The sequence below is a fragment of the Oncorhynchus gorbuscha genome, linkage group LG03, assembly GCF_021184085.1.
Source record: "Oncorhynchus gorbuscha isolate QuinsamMale2020 ecotype Even-year linkage group LG03, OgorEven_v1.0, whole genome shotgun sequence".
Classification (NCBI taxonomy): domain Eukaryota; kingdom Metazoa; phylum Chordata; class Actinopteri; order Salmoniformes; family Salmonidae; genus Oncorhynchus; species Oncorhynchus gorbuscha.
The window spans coordinates 6,603,837-6,624,861 of NC_060175.1; the positions used below are offsets into that span (position 1 = coordinate 6,603,837).

At 40.0% G+C, this 21,025-nt stretch overlaps 1 pseudogene; it reads right to left on the bottom strand.

Annotated features, from left to right (window-relative positions):
• The window catches only part of LOC124032450, a 78,502-nt pseudogene that overhangs the window by 30,281 nt on the left and 27,196 nt on the right, over positions 1-21,025 (bottom strand).

Below are 21,025 nucleotides of genomic sequence, written 5' to 3' on the forward strand. Positions count from 1 at the left end.
AGACAGACAGACAGACGTACCTGTGTGAGCATGGCAGGCTGCAGCTGCAGTGGCTGTGTTGATTGGTTCTGGTTCACTACGGGGGCTGAACTGTTCATCCTCACTGGGAAACTAGAGCTCTTATTGGATGACTGGAGACCTGCAGACAGAAGAACAGCCAATCAGTGACCACCATGACATCACAACAGTGTTACTAAGTCCCAAGCCATTCAGACGGTCTGAAGTTTACATACACCTTAGCCAAATACATTTAAACTCAGTTTATTCACAATTCCTGACATTTAATACAAGTAAAAATCCCCTGTCTTTGGTCGGTTAGGATCACCACTTTATTTTAAGAATGTGCAATGTCAGAATAATAGTAGAGAGAAGGATTTATTTCAGCTTTCATTTCTTTCATCACATTCCCAGTGGGTCAGAAGTTTACATACACTCAATTAGTATTTGGTAGCATTGCCTTTAAATAGTTTAAATTGAGTCAAACGTTTCGGGTAGCCTTCCACAAGCTTCCCACAATAAGTTGGGTGAATTGTGGCCCATTCCTCCTGACAGAGCTGGTGTAACCGAGTCAGGTTTGTAGGCCTCCTTGCTCGCACACAATTTTTCAGTTCTGCCCACAAATGTTCTATAGGATTGAGGTCAGGGCTTTATGATGGCCACTCCAATACATTGACTTTGTTGTCCTTAAGCCATTTTGCCACAACTTTGGAAGTATTCTTGGGGTCATTGTCCATTTGGAAGACCCAACTTCCTGACTGATGTCTTGAGATGTTGCTTCAATATATTCACAGCATTTTCCTACCTCATGATGCCATCTATTTTGTGAAGTGCACCAGTCTCTTCTGCAGCAAAGCACCCCCACAACATTATGCTGCCACCTCCGTGCTTCACGGTTGGGATGGTGTTCTTCGGTTTGCAAGCCTCCCCCCTTTTTCCTCCAAACATAACGATGGTCATTATGGCCAAACAGTTCTATTTTTGTTTCATCAGACCAGAGGACATTTCTCCAAAAAGTACGATCTTTGTCCCCATGTGCAGTTGCAAACCATAGTCTGGCTTTTTTATGGTGGTTTTGGAGCAGTGGCTTCTTCCTTGCTGAGCGTTCTTTCAGGTTATGTTGATATAGGACTTGTTTTACTGTGGATATAGATACTTTTATACCTGTTTCCTCCAGCATCTTCGCAAGGTCCTTTGCTGTTGTTCTGGGATTGATTGGCACTTCGCACCAAAGTACGTTCATCTCTTAGAGACAGAAGGCGTCTCCTTCCTGAGCGGTATGACGGCTGCATGATCCCATGGTGTTTATACTTGCATACTATTGTTTGTACAGATGACCGTGATACCTTCAGGCGTTTGGAAATTGCACCCAAGGATGAACCAGACTTGTGGAGGTCTCCCATTTTTTTTCTGAGGTCTTGGCTGATTTCTTTTGATTTTCCCATGATGTCAAGCAAAGAAGCACTGAGTTTGAAGGTAGGCCTTGAAATACATTCACAGGTACACCTCCAATTGACTCACATTATGTCAATTAGCCTATCAGAAGCTTCTAAAGCCATGACATCATTTTCTGGAATTTTCCAAGCTGTTTAAAGGCACAGTCAAATTAGTGTATGTAAACTTCTGACCCACTGGAATTGTGATACAGTAAATTATAAGTGAAATAATCTGTCTGTAAACAATTATTGGAAAAATAAAAATAACTTGTGTCCTGTACAAAGTAGATGTCCTAACCGACTTGTGTCATGCACAAAGTAGATGTCCTAACCGACTTGCTAAAACTATACGTATATAGATGGGCTCCGATACGATACAGGAACGATACGTTTTACTTTGAAACAATTCGGTGGGATTCGGTTTGATTAGAAAATGAATCGATGCGACTCGGTTCGATACGATTCGATGCACTAACATTTGATGCATAAACACATTCATTTTCCATTCTATATGAAAATCTGCTGCTGATGGAACTCATGAGATGAATGTCTCTGAGCTGAATGTCTCTGAGCTGAATGTCTCTGAGCTGAATGTCTCTGAGCTGAATGTCTCTGAGCTGGGTCTCTCTGAGCTGAATGTCTCTGAGCTGGGTCTCTCTGAGCTGAATGTCTCTGAGCTGAATGTCTCTGAGCTGAATGTCTCTGAGCTGGACCTCTCTGAGCTGAATGTCTCCGAGCTGGACCTCTCTGAGCTGGGTCTGTCTGAGCTGGATCTGACTGAACTGGGTCTGTCTGAACTGGATCTCTCTGAACTGGGTCTGTCTGAACTGGATCTCTCTGAACTGTCTGTGAACAAAAATAAATGCAACATGCAACAATTTCAAAGATTTGACTTGTCCAATAAGAAACACAAATGTAAATGTTCCAGTTGAAAACATGAACAAGTATTCCAATTTTGTTTTATTTTTTACCATCTTCCCCCCCCCTAATTTCAATTTCGACGGGCTCTGGAGAGGCGACGGTGGAGCCATGCGTCCTCTGAAACATAATCGCGTTCCTTAACACCCGCCAGCTTAACCCGGAAGGCCAGCCGCCCCAATGTGTCGGAGGAAAACACCGTTCACCTGGTGACTGGAGTCAGCCTGCAGGCACCCGGGCAGCCACAAGGAGTCGCTAGAGTGCGATGAGCCAAGTAAAGCCCCCCTCCTGCCAAACCCTCCCCTAACCCAGACGAAGCTGGGTCAATTGCGCTCCGTCCTATGGGACTCCCGGCAACGGCCGGTTGTGGCACAGTCCGGGAATGAACCCAGGTCTGTAGTAACGCCTCTAGACAACTGCGCCACTCGGGAGGCCCATAAGTATTCCTCTATCGTGGACGGTAAAGATCATATTTTTGGGTCATGTTCCCGAAAACATTTGAAACTCCATCTTAAATAATCCAACCATCCAATGGTCCATCCAATCAGAGGACTTGGACTTCCCTTTCGTCCTCTGATGAACTCAACTCGTCGTCTCAATAGCATCAACATCATAGTGTTTGGCTCTTACCTTGTATGGTGTTTGGTGGGCAGACGATGAGAGTCTGCTGGAAGGGCTCAGTCTGGCAGGCCAGGCCGGTGGGGCGTGCCTGCACGGGGACACTCTGCTGGGCCAGACCAGGGATGTTGATGGTGGCCTGCTGGTACAGGGCCGGCTGGTAGTTCATGAGAGGAACAGCGCCCCCTGCTGACGGGACCTGTTGGTATTACGCTCATTTAGAGTTCCACTACTGGTCTGTCAGACGTAACAGGTTTGTCCCAGTCATTTTGTTCATAGATCTGGACCCATAATTCTAAAGAGCCTTAAAGTACACATGCTGATCTAGGATCAGATCCCATTTGTCGATATAATATATAAAATTCGATTCATTATGATCTAAAAAGGCAAAGCTGATCGTAAATCGCGGATCATTGATACATCTTGCCCCTGGTGACTTGCACTGTGTGTGTGAGAGTGAGTGAGTGAGTGAGTGAGTGAGTGAGTGAGTGTGTGTGTGTGTGTGTGTGTGTGTGTGTGTGTGTGTGTGTGTGTGTGTGAGTGAGTGAGTGAGTGAGTGAGTGAGTGAGTGTGTGTGTATGTGTACCTGGTTTGCTGGCTCAGTGAGTGTGAGTGTGTGTGTGTGTGTGTGTGTGTGTGTGTGTGTGTGTGTGTGTGTGTGTGTGTGTGTGTGTGTGTGTGTGTGTGTGTGTGTGTGTGTGTGTGTGTGTGTGTGTGTGTGTGTGTGTGTGTGTGTGTGTGTGTGTACCTGGTTGTGCTGGCTCAGCTGGCTGCTGAAGGTGACAGTGAGGTTGCTGGTGGCAGCACTAGGAAGAGTGTTGGTGGAGAAGAGAGTTTTGTTGTTGTCGAACGATGAGCTCCTATGTTTACAAAGCTCCATGTTCTGAAAACAAGACTTCACACTGCAAGGGGTGAGAAACAAACAATCAATCTATTGTTCCATCAAATAATTTAATCAATCGACTCAAACAATTACATTTCCCCCACAGAGCGAAAAGTCAAATCGTGACCCCCCCCCACCACCACAACCCAAACATTCTTTCACACCACAGACAGGTGTACGTACTGGGAACCCCCACCACCACAACCCAAACTTTCTTTCACACCACAGACAGGTGTACGTACTGGGAACCCCCACCACCACAACCCAAACTTTCTTTCACACCACAGACAGGTGTACGTACTGGGAACTGTGAGGGAAGTCCAGCAGGTGGCTCATGGTGACGAAGGGATGACCCAGCGTCTTAGTGGGCGTGATCCTCTTGTCAGCGTCCAATCGAAGCATCCGCTTCAGCAGGTCGATGAATTCCCGCCTATCGGCTTTCTCCGCAAGCATGTCCGTCCCCTCCAGGTGAGACGATAGGTTGACCTGCACCGGGAGGAAGTGATGCAACAGGGGGAAGTCAGGTTGGATGAAGGTGATGCTAGAAAGTTTCAGTTTAGGATGATCTAATTGTTAAAGTTAGGATTTGGGGAGAGGGAGCAGAGGAGAAGCAGAATCAATGAATTAGCCAGCTAACTTGCCTAAATGTTCAGAAATAACTTGTTTATTAAAAATAAAATAAAAAGATGAAATACTTTTCCCCCTCCTCATCAGTCTACAGAGAATACCCCATAATGACAAGGCAAAAAAACAGTGTAGAAATGTTTGAAAATGTATTAAATACAAAACACTGAAATATCACATTTACATCAGTATTCAGACCCTTTACTCAGTACTTTGTTGAAGCACCTTTGTCAGAGATTACAGCCTTGAGTTTTCTTGGGTATGACGCTACAAGCTTGGCACACCTGTATTTGGGGAGTTTCTCCTAATGTTCTCTGCAGATCCTCTCAAGCTCGGTCAGGTTGGATGGGGAGAGTTGCTGCACAGCTATTTTCAGGTCTCTCCAGAGATGTTCAATTGGGTTCAAGTCCAGGCTCTGGCTGGGCCACTCAAGGACATTAAGATGCTTGTCCCAAAGCCATTCCTGTGTTGTGTTGGCTGTGTGCTTAGGGGTCGTTGTCCTGTTGGAAGGTGAACCTTCACCACAGTCTGGGGTCCTGAGCGCTCTGGAGCAGATTTTCATCTCACCCCTGTGAGCCTGGTTCCTCTCTACCCAGTACAGCCAGAAGAGGACTGGTCACCCCTCAGAGCGTCAGGGTAGCCTAGTGTTGGACTAGTAACCGAAAGGGTGCAAGATCGAATCCCCGAGCTGACATGGTACAAATCTGTCGTTCTGCCCCTGAATAAGGCAGTTAAACCCACTGTTCCTAGGCCGTCATTGAAAATAAGAATTTGTTCTTAACTGACTTGCCTAGTTAAATAATGGTAAAACATTGTGATGTCATTATGGGGTATTGTGATGTCATTATGGAGTATTGTGATGTCATTATGGAGTATTGTGATGTCATTATGGATAAAATACATGTAAAAAATATAGAGCCTGGTTCCTCTCTAGGTTTCTTCTTCATTTCTTGCCTTGTAGGGAATTTTTCCTGGCCACTGTGTGTGCTTCTGGCTTCTGCCTCTGCATTGTTTGCTTTTTCTGTAAAGCTCTTTGGGGTTATAGGCTAGGGTATCTGTAAAGCTCTTTGGGGTTTTCGGCTGGGTATCTGTAAAGCTCTTTGGGGTTTTCGGCTGGGTATCTGTAAAGCTCTTTGGGGTTTTCGGCTGGGTATCTGTAAAGCTCTTTGGGGTTTACGGCTGGGTATCTGTAAAGCTCTTTGGGGTTTACGGCTGGGTATCTGTAAAGCTCTTTGGGGTTTTCGGCTGGGTATCTGTAAAGCTCTTTGGGGTTTTCGGCTGGGTATCTGTAAAGCTCTTTGGGGTTATAGGCTAGGGTATCTGTAAAGCTCTTTGGGGTTTACGGCTGGGTATCTGTAAAGCTCTTTGGGGTTTTCGGCTGGGTATCTGTAAAGCTCTTTGGGGTTATAGGCTAGGGTATCTGTAAAGCTCTTTGGGGTTTACGGCTGGGTATCTGTAAAGCTCTTTGGGGTTTTCGGCTGGGTATCTGTAAAGCTCTTTGGGGTTATAGGCTAGGGTATCTGTAAAGCTCTTTGGGGTTTACGGCTGGGTATCTGTAAAGCTCTTTGGGGTTTTCGGCTGGGTATCTGTAAAGCTCTTTGGGGTTTTCGGCTGGGTATCTGTAAAGCTCTTTGGGGTTTTCGGCTGGGTATCCGTAAAGTACTTTGTGACAACTTTGTTTTCAAAATACTAGTCCAGTGGTACACTATGAAGCAAGCCAGATCTAGTCAGGCTTTTATAAAGCTAGCCAGCTTCAGCTAGCTTTACATTGCAGCTCAGGCTTCATCCGTACCACGTCGGTGGATACTGGTTGTCTTTTAACTGCGCGTGAATTGCGAACTCTTTTTTATTTTTTATTTTACCTTTATTTAACTAGGCAAGTCAGTTAAGAACAAATTCTTATTTTCAATGACGGCCTAGGAACAGTGGGTTAACTGCCTTGTTCAGGGGCAGAACGACAGATTTGTACCTTGTCAGCTCGGGGATTTGAACTTGCAACCTTCCGGTTACTAGTCCAACACTCTAACCATTAGGCTACTCTTCACTAAGACAACGCTGAACCGTCAACCCCATCGGCGAGTCAGTACCACGTTTTAATTCTTGCAAACTCGGCCGTCTACGGTGTGAACTAGGCTTTTAAAATTGTAGTGTTTATTGTATAATTTTATAATTTAATGCCATCTTTGATGTGTTGTGTTTATCCATGCACAGAGCACCTTTTTCCTCCACTCATACCAATAAAATCATTTTATAAAATCACATAAATGTATTCCTGAACTTTTAAATGCATCCCGTCATTAGTAAATGGTATTTTAATATACACTGAAACTCACTTAGAGCTTTCATTCAATGCTCCAGCAGTAGCAACGTGCCGTCCTTGGCCAGCTCTCCCGCTATCTCTCTCTGAATGACCTTCTTGATCCAAATCAGTCAGGTTTCAAGACTAGTCATTCAACTGAGACTGCTCTCCTCTGTATCACGGAGGCGCTCCGCACTGCTAAAGCTAACTCTCTCTCCTCTGCTCTCATCCTTCTAGATCTATCGGCTGCCTTCGATACTGTGAACCATCAGATCCTCCTCTCCACCCTCTCCGAGTTGGGCATCTCCGGCGCGGCCCACGCTTGGATTGCGTCCTACCTGACAGGTCGCTCCTACCAAGAATCTGTCTCCTCACCACGCGCTCTCACCACTGGTGTCCCCCAGGCTCTGTTCTTGGCCCTCTCCTATTCTCGCTATACACCAAGTCACTTGGCTCTGTCATAACCTCACATGGTCTCTCTTATCATTGCTATGCAGACGACACACAATTAATCTTCTCCTTTCCCCTTCTGATGAAGGTGACCGCATCTCTGCATGTCTGGCAGACATATCAGTGTGGATGACGGATCACCACCTCAAGCTGAACCTCGGCAAGACGGAGCTGCTCTTCCTCCCGGGGAAGGACTGCCCGTTCCATGATCTCGCCATCACGGTTTGTGTCCTCCTCCCAGAGCGCCAAGAACCTTGGCGTGATCCTGGACAACACCCTGTCGTTCTCAACCAACATCAAGGCGGTGGCCCGTTCCTGTAGGTTCATGCTCTACAACATCCGCAGAGTACGACCCTGCCTCACACAGGAAGCGGCGCAGGTCCTAATCCAGGCACTTGTCATCTCCCGTCTGGATTACTGCAACTCGCTGTTGGCTGGGCTCCCTGCCTGTGCCATTAAACCCTTCAACTCATCCAGAACGCCGCATCTGGTGTTCAACCTTCCCAAGTTCTCTCATCAACCCCGCTCCTCCGTTCTCTCCACTGGCTTCCAGTTGAAGCTCGCATCCGCTACAAGACCATGGTGCTTGCCACGGAGCTGTGAGGGGAACGGCACCTCAGTACCTCCAGGCTCTGATCAGGCCCTACACCCAAACAAGGGCACTGCGTTCATCCACCTCTGGCCTGCTCGCCTCCCTACCACTGAGGAAGTACAGCTCCCGCTCAGCCCAGTCAAAACTGTTCGCTGCCCTGGCCCCCCAATGGTGGAACAAACTCCCTCACGACGCCAGGACAGCGGAGTCAATCACCACCTTCCGGAGACACCTGAAACCCCACCTCTTTAAGGAATACCTAGGATAGGATAAGTAATCCCTCTCACCCCACCCCCCCTAAGTTTTAGATGCACCATTGTTAAGTGACTGTCCCACTGGATGTCATAAGGTGAATGCACCAATTTGTAAGTCGCTCTGGATAAGAGCGTCTGCTAAATGACTTAAATGTAAATGTGGATATAACTTCAATAGAAGAGACAGGAATGCTTATGGGGGAGGTGTTGCTGTATATACACTGCTCCAAAAAAAATCAAGGGAACACTAAAATAACACATCCTAGATCTGAATGAATGAAATATTCTTATTAAATACTTTTTTTCTTTACATAGTTGAATGTGCTGACAACAAAGTCACACAAAAAATGATCAATGGAAATCAAATTTATCAACCCATGGAGGTCTGGATTTGGAGTCACACTCAAAATGAAAGTGTATATCTTTTTTTTTTAATTACACCGAAAAAAAACTAACAAAAAACATTTGATTAATTAAATATGTAAAAATCGATCATCTTTCCTCAAAATGAAGGGGATGACAATCTTTCCAACAGGATTGTGGTCCTCAACTCGCGGCTCAGACACTTCATTCAGGGTGAGTGGAGTTAGCCGTGAGTTAGCGTGCCCCGGTAGCAGGTTAGTTCTGAAGGACACGTTGCTAATGGAAATTAACCTAGCGAAAAGCTGAGCCACTTACGCGAAAAATATATATATATATTTTTTATATCTCAAAGAGACAAACCTGATTAAATAAAGGTTAAGTAAAAAATAAATAAAAACATTTTTTAAAATTGTCAAATGTAAAAAGGGGGTTTATAAACATAAACGTGACATACTGGATGACGTCACATAGCTTAACCAACCTGCATCATGTCGTCCAGACAGTTGAAGATGTATTTGCGAGCCTCCTTGGACTTGATGCCCATCTCGGCCTCGTGGTCCGAAGGGGCCTTATTGAACACACACAGCAGGAATGTTGTCGTCACCAAAAATACTGATTCAATAAAAACTAATAAGGAAGTGCCCAGGAAAAACATAGGTTTCTATTTGCCCACGAACCCCACTAAAAGCCCTGTTCACAGCAGTGTGTTGAGATCCACGCTGATTCTGGCAGGAACAACTAGGTGAGCTTCCAAAATGGCAACCTGTTCCCAATATACTACTGTTAACCAGGGCTCTGCTAGTACACTACTGTTAACCAGGGCTCTTTAGTACACTACTGTTAACCAGGGTTCTGTAGTACACTACTGTTGACCAGGGCTCTGTAGTACACTACTGTTAACCAGGGCTCTGTAGTACACTACTGTTGACCAGGGCTCTGTAGTACACTACTGTTGACCAGGGCTCTGTAGTACACTACTGTTAACCAGGGCTCTGTAGTACACTACTGTTGACCAGGGCTCTGTAGTACACTACTGTTGACCAGGGCTCTGTAGTACACTACTGTTGACCAGGGCTCTGTAGTACACTACTGTTAACCAGGGCTCTGTAGTACACTACTGTTAACCAGGGCTCTGTAGTACACTACTGTTAACCAGGGCTCTGCTAGTACACTACTGTTAACCAGGGCTCTGCTAGTACACTACTGTTAACCAGGGCTCTGTAGTACACTACTGTTGACCAGGGCTCTGTAGTACACAACTGTTAACCAGGACTCTGTAGTACACTACTGTTAACCAGGGCTCTGCTAGTACACTACTGTTGACCAGGGCTCTGTAGTACACTACTGTTAACCAGGACTCTGTAGTACACTACTGTTAACCAGGACTCTGTAGTACACTACTGTTGACCAGGGCTCTGTAGTACACTACTGTTGACCAGGGCTCTGTAGTACACTACTGTTGACCAGGGCTCTTTAGTACACTACTGTTGACCAGGGCTCTGTAGTACACTACTGTTGACCAGGGCTCTGTAGTACACTACTGTTAACCAGGGCTCTGTAGTACACTACTGTTGACCAGGGCTCTGTAGTACACTACTGTTGACCAGGGCTCTGTAGTACACTACTGTTGACCAGGGCTCTGTAGTACACTACTGTTGACCAGGGCTCTGTAGTACACTACTGTTAACCAGGGCTCTGCAGTACACTACTGTTGACCAGGGCTCTGTAGTACACTACTGTTGACCAGGGCTCTGTAGTACACTACTGTTGACCTGGACCCTCCAGAGAGGATAGATAGAGTCAGGTATACTGTACTACCTGGACCATCCAGAGAGGATAGATAGAGTCAGGTATACTATAATACCTGGACCCTCCAGAGAGGATAGATAGAGTCAGGTATACTATAATACCTGGACCATCCAGAGAGGATAGATAGAGTCAGGTATACTGTACTACCTGGACCATCCAGAGAGGATAGATAGAGTCAGGTATACTGTAATACCTGGACCATCCAGAGAGGATAGATAGAGTCAGGTATACTGTAATACCTGGACCCTCCAGAGAGGATAGATAGAGTCCGGTATACTGTACTGTAGAGTCAGGTATACTGTAATACCTGGACCATCCAGAGAGGATAGATAGAGTCAGGTATACTGTACTGTAGAGTCAGGTATACTGTAATACCTGGACCATCCAGAGAGGATAGATAGAGTCAGGTATACTATAATACCTGGACCATCCAGAGAGGATAGATAGAGTCAGGTATACTGTAATACCTGGACCATCCAGAGATGATAGATAGAGTCAGGTATACTGTAATACCTGGACCATCCAGAGAGGATAGATAGAGTCAGGTTTACTGTAATACCTGGACCCTCCAGAGAGGATAGATAGAGTCAGGTGTACTGTAATACCTGGACACCATGAAGCATGGAGGAGGAGGTGTGATGGTGCTTTGCTGGTGACACTGTCAATTATTTATTTAGAATTCAAGGCACACTTAACCAGCATGGCTGGCACAGCAATGCTCCATCACATCTGGTCTGCGTTTAGTGGGACTATCATTTGTTTTTCAACAGGACAATGACCCAAAACACACCTCCGGGCCTGTGTACGAGCTATTTGACCAAGAAGGAGAGTGATGGCGCGCATCCGTGCGTGGAGTCAGTGTGTCGTGTACTGGAATTGAGTCGATACCTTGATTCTCCAGACGGGGTAGCTGGAGTCAGGTCCTCTCTTGAAGAAGCGGCTTGTCTTGGTGCCGGCACTCAGTAGGTATTCTGCAGGCAGGCCCTGGGTCTGGGAGATGTACCGGATCTAGTGGACGAGGACAGGAGGGGCCATGTTAGAATGCATCATAACAAGTTTTAAGATAAAATACACATGTCTCGGTGTGGTTCCCACCTGGTCGTACTCCGAGGCCCCGGGGTACAGGGGCCACCCCAGGAACAGCTCAGCTATAACGCAGCCCAGAGACCACATGTCTATAGCCTCACAGAACGGCAAGCCCAGGATGATCTCTGGAGCCCTGAAAGAACGAAAACACGTCAACAACGACACAGATAACATGCTCACACACTTACTATGAAACAGTATATTGGGAAAGTGTTCTACTGTTGTGAAATAAAACCCTGTATTTTCTCCGTCGTCTCAGATTCTCACCGGTGGATGGAATTACCTATTTGTAAAGTCTGGTTCACCTGTACCAGTCATTATGTTATATACACCTGTATATACACCTGTACCAGTCATTATGTTATATATATATCTGTACGAGTCATTATGTTATATAAACCTGTATATACACCTGTACCAGTCATTATGTTATATACACCTGTACCAGTCATTATGTTATATACACCTGTATATACACCTGTACCAGTCATTATGTTATATACACCTGTACCAGTCATCATGTTATATACACCTGTACCAGTCATCATGTTATATACACCTGTACCAGTCATCATGTTATATACACCTGTACCAGTCATTATGTTATATACACCTGTACCAGTCATTATGTTATATACACCTGTATATACACCTGTACCAGTCATTATGTTATATACACCTGTATATACACCTGTACCAGTCATTATGTTATATACACCTGTATAAACACCTGTACCAGTCATTATGTTATATACACCTGTATAAACACCTGTACCAGTCATTATGTTATATACACCTGTACCAGTCATCATGTTATATACACCTGTACCAGTCATCATGTTATATACACCTGTACCAGTCATTATGTTATATATACCTGTACCAGTCATTATGTTATATACACCTGTACAGTCATCATGTTATATATACCTGTACCAGTCATTATGTTATATACACCTGTACCAGTCATTATGTTAAATACACCTGTATATACACCTGTACCAGTCATCATGTTATATATATATCTGTACGAGTCATTATGTTATATAAACCTGTATATACACCTGTACCAGTCATTATGTTATATATACCTGTACCAGTCATCATGTTATATACAGCTGTACCAGTCATTATGTTATATATACCTGTACCAGTCATTATGTTAAATACACCTGTATATACACCTGTACCAGTCATTATGTTATATATATATCTGTACGAGTCATTATGTTATATAAACCTGTATATACACCTGTACCAGTCATTATGTTATATATACCTGTACCAGTCATTATGTTATATACACCTGTATAAACACCTGTACCAGTCATTATGTTATATACACCTGTACCAGTCATTATGTTATATACACCTGTATATACACCTGTACCAGTCATTATGTTATATACACCTGTACCAGTCATCATGTTATATACACCTGTACCAGTCATTATGTTATATATACCTGTACCAGTCATTATGTTATATACACCTGTACCAGTCATCATGTTATATACACCTGTACCAGTCATCATGTTATATACACCTGTACCAGTCATTATGTTATATACACCTGTATATACACCTGTACCAGTCATTATGTTATATACACCTGTACCAGTCATCATGTTATATACACCTGTACCAGTCATTATGTTATATACACCTGTACCAGTCATTATGTTATATACACCTGTATATACACCTGTACCAGTCATTATGTTATATACACCTGTATATACACCTGTACCAGTCATTATGTTATATACACCTGTATAAACACCTGTACCAGTCATTATGTTATATACACCTGTATAAACACCTGTACCAGTCATTATGTTATATACACCTGTACCAGTCATTATGTTATATACACCTGTATATACACCAGTACCAGTCATTATGTTATATACACCTGTACCAGTCATTATGTTATATACACCTGTATATACACCTGTACCAGTCATTATGTTATATACACCTGTACCAGTCATTATTTTATATACACCTGTACCAGTCATCATGTTATATACACCTGTACCAGTCATCATGTTATATACACCTGTACCAGTCATCATGATATATACACCTGTACCAGTCATCATGTTATATATACCTGTACCAGTCATCATGTTATATATACCTGTACCAGTCATCATGTTATATACACCTGTACCAGTCATCATGTTATATACACCTGTACCAGTCATTATGTTATATACACCTGTATAAACACCTGTACCAGTCATTATGTTATATACACCTGTACCAGTCATTATGTTATATACACCTGTATATACACCTGTACCAGTCATTATGTTATATACACCTGTACCAGTCATTATGTTATATACACCTATATATACACCTGTACCAGTCATTATGTTATATACACCTGTACCAGTCATTATTTTATATACACCTGTACCAGTCATCATGTTATATACACCTGTACCAGTCATCATGTTATATACACCTGTACCAGTCATCATGATATATACACCTGTACCAGTCATCATGTTATATATACCTGTACCAGTCATCATGTTATATATACCTGTACCAGTCATCATGTTATATACACCTGTACCAGTCATCATGTTATATACACCTGTACCAGTCATTATGTTATATACACCTGTATATATACATTTACATTACATTTAGTCATCATGTTATATACACCTGTACCAGTCATTATGTTATATACACCTGTATATATACATTTACATTACATTTAGTCATCATGTTATATACACCTGTACCAGTCATTATGTTATATACACCTGTATATATACATTTACATTACATTTAGTCATCATGTTATATACACCTGTACCAGTCATTATGTTATATACACCTGTATATATACATTTACATTACATTTAGTCATCATGTTATATACACCTGTACCAGTCATTATGTTATATACACCTGTATATATACATTTACATTACATTTAGTCATCATGTTATATACACCTGTACCAGTCATTATGTTATATACACCTGTACCAGTCATCATGTTATATACACCTGTATCAGTCATCATGTTATATATACCTGTACCAGTCATTATGTTATATACACCTGTACCAGTCATTATGTTATATACACCTGTATATACACCTGTACCAGTCATTATGTTATATACACCTGTATAAACACCTGTACCAGTCATTATGTTATATACACCTGTATAAACACCTGTACCAGTCATTATGTTATATACACCTGTACCAGTCATCATGTTATATACACCTGTACCAGTCATCATGTTATATACACCTGTACCAGTCATTATGTTATATATACCTGTACCAGTCATTATGTTATATACACCTGTACCAGTCATCATGTTATATATACCTGTACCAGTCATTATGTTATATACACCTGTACCAGTCATTATGTTAAATACACCTGTATATACACCTGTACCAGTCATATGTTATATATATATACAGTCATTATGTTATATAAACATGTATATACACCTGTACCAGTCATTATGTTATATATACCTGTACCAGTCATCATGTTATATACAGCTGTACCAGTCATTATGTTATATATACCTGTACCAGTCATTATGTTAAATACACCTGTATATACACCTGTACCAGTCATTATGTTATATATATATCTGTACCAGTCATTATGTTATATAAACCTGTATATACACCTGTACCAGTCATTATGTTATATATACCTGTACCAGTCATTATGTTATATACACCTGTATAAACACCTGTACCAGTCATTATGTTATATACACCTGTACCAGTCATTATGTTATATACACCTGTATATACACCTGTACCAGTCATTATGTTATATACACCTGTACCAGTCATCATGTTATATACACCTGTACCAGTCATTATGTTATATATACCTGTACCAGTCATTATGTTATATACACCTGTATATACACCTGTACCAGTCATTATGTTATATACACCTGTACCAGTCATCATGTTATATACACCTGTACCAGTCATTATGTTATATACACCTGTACCAGTCATCATGTTATATACACCTGTACCAGTCATCATGTTATATACACCTGTACCAGTCATCATGTTATATACACCTGTACCAGTCATCATGTTATATACACCTGTACCAGTCATTATGTTATATACACCTGTACCAGTCATCATGTTATATACACCTGTACCAGTCATCATGTTATATACACCTGTACCAGTCATCATGTTATATACACCTGTACCAGTCATCATGTTATATACACCTGTACCAGTCATTATGTTATATACACCTGTACCAGTCATTATGTTATATACACCTGTATATACACCTGTACCAGTCATTATGTTATATACACCTGTATATACACCTGTACCAGTCATTATGTTATATACACCTGTATAAACACCTGTACCAGTCATTATGTTATATACACCTGTATAAACACCTGTACCAGTCATTATGTTATATACACCTGTACCAGTCATCATGTTATATACACCTGTACCAGTCATCATGTTATATACACCTGTACCAGTCATTATGTTATATATACCTGTACCAGTCATTATGTTATATACACCTGTACCAGTCATCATGTTATATATACCTGTACCAGTCATTATGTTATATACACCTGTACCAGTCATTATGTTAAATACACCTGTATATACACCTGTACCAGTCATCATGTTATATATATCTGTACGAGTCATTATGTTATATAAACCTGTATATACACCTGTACCAGTCATTATGTTATATATACCTGTACCAGTCATCATGTTATATACAGCTGTACCAGTCATTATGTTATATATACCTGTACCAGTCATTATGTTAAATACACCTGTATATACACCTGTACCAGTCATTATGTTATATATATATCTGTACAGTCATTATGTTATATAAACCTGTATATACACCTGTACCAGTCATTATGTTATATATACCTGTACCAGTCATTATGTTATATACACCTGTATAAACACCTGTACCAGTCATTATGTTATATACACCTGTACCAGTCATTATGTTATATACACCTGTATATACACCTGTACCAGTCATTATGTTATATACACCTGTACCAGTCATCATGTTATATACACCTGTACCAGTCATTATGTTATATATACCTGTACCAGTCATTATGTTATATACACCTGTATATACACCTGTACCAGTCATTATGTTATATACACCTGTACCAGTCATCATGTTATATACACCTGTACCAGTCATCATGTTATATACACCTGTACCAGTCATTATGTTATATACACCTGTATATACACCTGTACCAGTCATTATGTTATATACACCTGTACCAGTCATCATGTTATATACACCTGTACCAGTCATTATGTTATATACACCTGTACCAGTCATTATGTTATATACACCTGTATATACACCTGTACCAGTCATTATGTTATATACACCTGTATATACACCTGTACCAGTCATTATGTTATATACATATAAACACCTGTACCAGTCATTATGTTATATACACCTGTATAAACACCTGTACCAGTCATTATGTTATATACACCTGTACCAGTCATTATGTTATATACACCTGTATATACACCAGTACCAGTCATTATGTTATATACACCTGTACCAGTCATTATGTTATATACACCTGTATATACACCTGTACCAGTCATTATGTTATATACACCTGTACCAGTCATTATTTTATATACACCTGTACCAGTCATCATGTTATATACACCTGTACCAGTCATCATGTTATATACACCTGTACCAGTCATCATGATATATACACCTGTACCAGTCATCATGTTATATATACCTGTACCAGTCATCATGTTATATATACCTGTACCAGTCATCATGTTATATACACCTGTACCAGTCATCATGTTATATACACCTGTACCAGTCATTATGTTATATACACCTGTATAAACACCTGTACCAGTCATTATGTTATATACACCTGTACCAGTCATTATGTTATATACACCTGTATATACACCTGTACCAGTCATTATGTTATATACACCTGTACCAGTCATTATGTTATATACACCTATATATACACCTGTACCAGTCATTATGTTATATACACCTGTACCAGTCATTATTTTATATACACCTGTACCAGTCATCATGTTATATACACCTGTACCAGTCATCATGTTATATACACCTGTACCAGTCATCATGATATATACACCTGTACCAGTCATCATGTTATATATACCTGTACCAGTCATCATGTTATATATACCTGTACCAGTCATCATGTTATATACACCTGTACCAGTCATCATGTTATATACACCTGTACCAGTCATTATGTTATATACACCTGTATATATACATTTACATTACATTTAGTCATCATGTTATATACACCTGTACCAGTCATTATGTTATATACACCTGTATATATACATTTACATTACATTTAGTCATCATGTTATATACACCTGTACCAGTCATTATGTTATATACACCTGTATATATACATTTACATTACATTTAGTCATCATGTTATATACACCTGTACCAGTCATTATGTTATATACACCTGTATATATACATTTACATTACATTTAGTCATCATGTTATATACACCTGTACCAGTCATTATGTTATATACACCTGTATATATACATTTACATTACATTTAGTCATCATGTTATATACACCTGTACCAGTCATTATGTTATATACACCTGTACCAGTCATCATGTTATATACACCTGTATCAGTCATCATGTTATATATACCTGTACCAGTCATTATGTTATATACACCTGTACCAGTCATTATGTTATATACACCTGTACCAGTCATCATGTTATATACACCTGTACCAGTCATCATGTTATATACACCTGTACCAGTCATCATGTTATATATACCTGTACCAGTCATCATGTTATATATACCTGTACCAGTCATCATGTTATATACACCTGTACCAGTCATCATGTTATATACACCTGTACCAGTCATTATGTTATTACATATAAACACCTGTACCAGTCATTATGTTATATACACCTGTACCAGTCATTATGTTATATACACCTGTATATACACCTGTACCAGTCATTATGTTATATACACCTGTACCAGTCATTATGTTATATACACCTATATATACACCTGTACCAGTCATTATGTTATATACACCTGTACCAGTCATTATTTTATATACACCTGTACCAGTCATCATGTTATATACACCTGTACCAGTCATCATGTTATATACACCTGTACCAGTCATCATGATATATACACCTGTACCAGTCATCATGTTATATATACCTGTACCAGTCATTATGTTATATACACCTGTACCAGTCATCATGTTATATACACCTGTACCAGTCATTATGTTATATACACCTGTACCAGTCATTATGTTATATACACCTGTATATACACCTGTACCAGTCATTATGTTATATACACCTGTATATACACCTGTACCAGTCATTATGTTATATACACCTGTATAAACACCTGTACCAGTCATTATGTTATATACACCTGTATAAACACCTGTACCAGTCATTATGTTATATACACCTGTACCAGTCATTATGTTATATACACCTGTATATACACCAGTACCAGTCATTATGTTATATACACCTGTACCAGTCATTATGTTATATACACCTGTATATACACCTGTACCAGTCATTATGTTATATACACCTGTACCAGTCATTATTTTATATACACCTGTACCAGTCATCATGTTATATACACCTGTACCAGTCATCATGTTATATACACCTGTACCAGTCATCATGATATATACACCTGTACCAATCATCATGTTATATATACCTGTACCAGTCATCATGTTATATATACCTGTACCAGTCATCATGTTATATACACCTGTACCAGTCATCATGTTATATACACCTGTACCAGTCATTATGTTATATACACCTGTATAAACACCTGTACCAGTCATTATGTTATATACACCTGTACCAGTCATTATGTTATATACACCTGTATATACACCTGTACCAGTCATTATGTTATATACACCTGTACCAGTCATTATGTTATATACACCTATATATACACCTGTACCAGTCATTATGTTATATACACCTGTACCAGTCATTATTTTATATACACCTGTACCAGTCATCATGTTATATACACCTGTACCAGTCATCATGTTATATACACCTGTACCAGTCATCATGATATATACACCTGTACCAGTCATCATGTTATATATACCTGTACCAGTCATCATGTTATATATACCTGTACCAGTCATCATGTTATATACACCTGTACCAGTCATCATGTTATATACACCTGTACCAGTCATTATGTTATATACACCTGTATATATACATTTACATTACATTTAGTCATCATGTTATATACACCTGTACCAGTCATTATGTTATATACACCTGTATATATACATTTACATTACATTTAGTCATCATGTTATATACACCTGTACCAGTCATTATGTTATATACACCTGTATATATACATTTACATTACATTTAGTCATCATGTTATATACACCTGTACCAGTCATTATGTTATATACACCTGTATATATACATTTACATTACATTTAGTCATCATGTTATATACACCTGTACCAGTCATTATGTTATATACACCTGTATATATACATTTACATTACATTTAGTCATCATGTTATATACACCTGTACCAGTCATTATGTTATATACACCTGTACCAGTCATCATGTTATATACACCTGTATCAGTCATCATGTTATATATACCTGTACCAGTCATTATGTTATATACACCTGTACCAGTCATTATGTTATATACACCTGTACCAGTCATCATGTTATATACACCTGTACCAGTCATCATGATATATACACCTGTACCAGTCATCATGTTATATATACCTGTACCAGTCATCATGTTATATACACCTGTACCAGTCATCATGTTATATACACCTGTACCAGTCATTATGTTATATACACCTGTATAAACACCTGTACCAGTCATTATGTTATATACACCTGTACCAGTCATTATGTTATATACACCTGTATATACACCTGTACCAGTCATTATGTTATATACACCTGTACCAGTCATTATGTTATATACACCTATATATACACCTGTACCAGTCATTATGTTATATACACCTGTACCAGTCATTATTTTATATACACCTGTACCAGTCATCATGTTATATACACCTGTACCAGTCATCATGTTATATACACCTGTACCAGTCATCATGATATATACACCTGTACCAGTCATCATGTTATATATACCTGTACCAGTCATCATGTTATATATACCTGTACCAGTCATCATGTTATATACACCTGTACCAGTCATCATGTTATATACACCTGTACCAGTCATTATGTTATATACACCTGTATATATACATTTACATTACATTTAGTCATCATGTTATATACACCTGTACCAGTCATTATGTTATATACACCTGTATATATACATTTACATTACATTTAGTCATCATGTTATATACACCTGTACCAGTCATTATGTTATATACACCTGTATATATACATTTACATTACATTTAGTCATCATGTTATATACACCTGTACCAGTCATTATGTTATATACACCTGTATATATACATTTACATTACATTTAGTCATCATGTTATATACACCTGTACC